The sequence below is a fragment of the Moschus berezovskii genome, chromosome 25 (assembly GCF_049115385.1).
Source record: "Moschus berezovskii isolate FMDL1 chromosome 25, NW_MosBer_1.0, whole genome shotgun sequence".
Lineage (NCBI taxonomy): Eukaryota > Metazoa > Chordata > Mammalia > Artiodactyla > Moschidae > Moschus > Moschus berezovskii.
The window spans coordinates 43,926,725-43,930,600 of record NC_142484.1 but is presented as its reverse complement, the minus strand read 5'-3'; the positions used below and the strand labels follow the sequence as shown (position 1 = coordinate 43,930,600).

The following is a 3,876-nucleotide window of genomic DNA, read 5'->3' as shown; positions in this document are numbered from 1 at the left end:
GTCAGGCATTTTTATTTTAAACTTCCCTTCCTTTTCCCTTGAGTGAGTCCCCAGACTTTGGTTCATTTCTATGTGAAACCCACTGTGGTGAGACTGGAAGGCAAGTTGGGGTCAGGCCTGAGGATTTTTAATTGTGAAAAAAGCTTCATAATGATCAACAGGACTCTCAACTCAGAGGTTGGGAGGGTTTTCATTTACATTCTTGAGGGTCAAAGAAATGACAGAAGGGACGTATCCCAAGTGGACTGTGCTTCTCTCTTGTGTCACATAGGACACTAACTTTCCTTTTCTTCCTCCACAGAAACGGAGGATCGCACACACTGCAGGACTTCAGAAATGAATCACCTGCTGAATCTTGAGAGTGAAGAAGCTGAAGATTCTGCTGAGGTGTCTGAACTGCTGGGATCACATAAATGTCCCAAAGACCTAGAAATGGTGATGCCTAAATGTTAAGATGACTGATCCAAGGAAGACATTGTGCAGTTACTGGAAAGTATGGAGAAAAGCATTCCATCCAGTGACGGGCACATGTTCAAAACAACGCAGTCAGTGATGGACTGGGAAAAAGTAGCTTTTAAAGATTTTTCTGGGGAAATGTGCAAACTCAAGTGGTTAGAGGTTTCCCATAAGGTGAGAAAGTTTCACACGCTGAATTAGTCCTGGAAGCTAAGGAAAATGTTAGCAATCCTTCCAAAAAACACAAGAAAATACCAGAAAGCACAAGAAACATGTTTATTTGTTCAAGAAGTCCCTGAGAGCTTACCGCCACATTTCCCAAGTGATGCGACCACAGTACATCCAAAAACACCCCAAGATAAGCAACCAGGAGCTGAACAGGGTTCTGTCTGAGGAACACAAGAAGGTGCCTGAGCCACTGAGGGTGAAACACAGTCAGGATCTTGAGAAAGAGAAAAAGGATTTTAGGGAGAAAGTGGCTCTGTTCAGAGCAGAGCACCCTGATCTCGTCCCAAACCCCAAGAATTCTGGGGTCCCCCAAAGAAGTGAAATGAAAGTCCCAGAGAAGTTTCAGGAAAATGTTCAAAAGGTGAAGTCTCCCCCACAAGACAATTTACCCATGATGTGGAAATTCCACGGAGAGCCCAAGAAGCCCCCAATGAATGGCTATCACAAGTTTCACCAGGATCTCTGGTCGAGCAGGGAGCTGATAGTGGTGCCCCTGAGGGAGCGCATGGTGGAGATTTGTAGACGCTGGCAGCGGGTCCTCCAGGACCAGAAGGAGCTTTATAAGAAGCAGGCGGAGGGACTGCAGACACAGTACAAGGTGGACCTAGATCTCTGGCTCAGGACTCTGTCTCCTGAAGAATATGCTGCTTACAGAGAGGCGACCTGTGCTAAGCGTAAGAACATGAGTATGACGGGGGGCCCTAACCCCAAGATTAGAAGGATGGATCTGCACTCCCCATCAGGGAATCTGCAAGGAAGGCTTAGAGAGGACCAGCAGCTTCAGGCTGCAGAGTTAGCATCATCAGACATGATTGAGGGACATTCTCCTGCCTCAGGGAGATCAGAGGAAAATGAGGAAGAGGAGGAAGACAGCTGCTCCTCAGCCCCCAGCAGTGAGGATGAAGATGAATATTCTGAGCCGGAGGACCGCAGCTCCAGCTCTTCATCCTCAGGGGACTCCTCTGACTCGGATTCTAACTGAGTTTAATTCACAACTTGAAGGGACAGAACTTTCAGCAAAAGTCCATGGGCTCTTCTCTCTAAGTCTTTTCATTGCCTTCCTTCTTTCCTTCCCTCTTCATACAAAGTGGGACCTGCTGGGAAGAAGGCATCTTGTGCTGTAATTTCTGGCCTCTTCATCTACCCCACGTTCACCCCGAGAGAAAGTCAATGCAATGATGCCTCGGGGAACAAACCCTGAGCTGACTGGGCTGTGGGGCACCCTGGACCAGATTGAGCTCTTTGAACTGGAAAGGTTTGCTCTCCCCACCCTCTGCCTGCCAGATGTGTGGGGGGCTCCAGGGGTCTGTGAGCCCCTTCTCTGTGACCTTGTCCCTCAGGACTCAGGCAGTGAGCTGGGGAGGGAAGATCCGATTGACTGGAAGTAAGAGGCTTGCCTTAAAGAAAGCTGTCAGGCCCTGCTGTCTCTGGCCCTTCTCTCTGAGGTGAGGAGCTGGCTCTTCCTTACCTTGGAAGCAGGGCCGGCATGTGGGCAGCAGCGTTTCCATGTGTGTGTGCATCCCATGAACTGTCCATGAGATTTTCTCACTGATCAAAACCTCGAAATTAAAACTGTGTAACCCCTCCACCTGACTTAGCTTTTCCTTAAACCAACCTTCTGACCCAGTGGCCCTGAGTTTTCAGACCATGTCTGAATTTCTGCAGGTTTCTGCCCCAACCCCTTCCTCCTGCTCCAGGTTGTCAGTGAATCATATTTTTACCATAGACTCAAGTTGTATTATATTAAGACTTGTATAGTTTGTGTGTCACTATTTTAGTTCACAGTTACTAAACTGTTTGGGAATTCATCTACCACTATGACACATTTTTATTATTTTGGCTTATTGATGTATTGAAAGTGTATTCAAAACTAGTGCCATCTCATTAAACTTTTTTTTCTAAACTTTCCTGGCTATTTTATTTTTTATTCTCATGGACAATTAGTATCACACAAGTATTGTTCTTGTACATGAAAAATGTTGAATTTGGATACTTCCTCTTCATCCATGATGTCTAAGAGGAATATTTTATTCCTCAGACTATACAGTTGGGGAACTTACTGTAGAGCACATGGAACTCTGCTCAATTTTATGTGGCAGTCTGGATGGGTGGGAAGTGTGGGGAAGGATAGACACAGGTATATTCACAGCCGAGCCCCTTTGCTCTTTACCTGAAATTACCAGAATATTATTACCTCTCTCCCTGTCTCTCTTTTTTTTACTTTTCTGTGGGCAGAAAAGAAAAATGAAAACAGAAAGTTGGGGAGAGAGACAGAGAGAAAAGCTCTGTGCTTACCAGATTCCTGAACGCAATGAACTTGTCTTAAATCAACAGTCCCTAAAAGATTGCCTTTTGCTCCAGATAAGTTAGTTAATAATTAAGAAATGCATAATTCTGAGAGGAGCATAGTGGAGCAGGAGCCAGAGATCATACAAACCTGCAGGTGGTTTGCAGATGATGCAGAGTGGTACTGCCAGGCCAAAATGAGAAGGGTCATTCTGGGTGCTGACCTTCAGGAGGTGGTTAGTAGGACCTTGTCTTTGGGCAGATCAGCTATCTGACAAGTTTAGCTCAGCTGCCACCCTGGATTCCCAGACCTAATTGCTTGCTTTCTCCCCAGATGCCCGAGTACCCCTTGGCCCACCTGGCAGTAACTAACTGGCAGCTTACAGAGTCAGACTTGCCCCATCTGTCCCAGAGCCCAACATGCATCAGCTCAAAGGTCTGGATCTGAGTGGGGTTACCGTGACAGACTTTAGTCCTGAGATCCTCCCTGTTCTTCTGGAACAAGTTGCAGCCACCCTCTAGGAACGGAACTTAGAGCAGTGTGAGATCACAGAGTCCCAACATGAGTCCATCCTGTCTGCCCTGAGCTGCTGTTCAAGCTTGGGACCTTCAGTCTGTGTGGGAACGTCCTCTCTGGCCATCCTGGAGAAGCTTCTGAGTCACACCAGTGGGCTGAGCAACTTAAGTGATGAGTTTGATCCTGCCTCTCAGGAGAGCTGCAGCCCTCATGGAGCCCTCCACCTGGGCCGACTCATTCAGCTTCAAGAGAAACTCATTGAGATTATATGGGATTTAGGATATCCAAGGGCCATCTGGCTTAACTCCAGCCTGTGTCCTCACTGTGGCAATAAGACATTCGATCCCGAGGAGCCCTTTCTGTACCACTGTTACCCTCCTCCTAGCTGG

At 47.1% G+C, this 3,876-nt stretch overlaps 1 pseudogene; it reads left to right on the top strand.

Moving 5' to 3' along the window:
- Positions 1-432: 432 nt before the first annotated feature.
- LOC148773909 (upstream-binding factor 1-like protein 1) lies at positions 433-1,666 on the top strand (annotated as a pseudogene).
- The last annotated feature ends 2,210 nt before the right edge of the window (positions 1,667-3,876 follow it).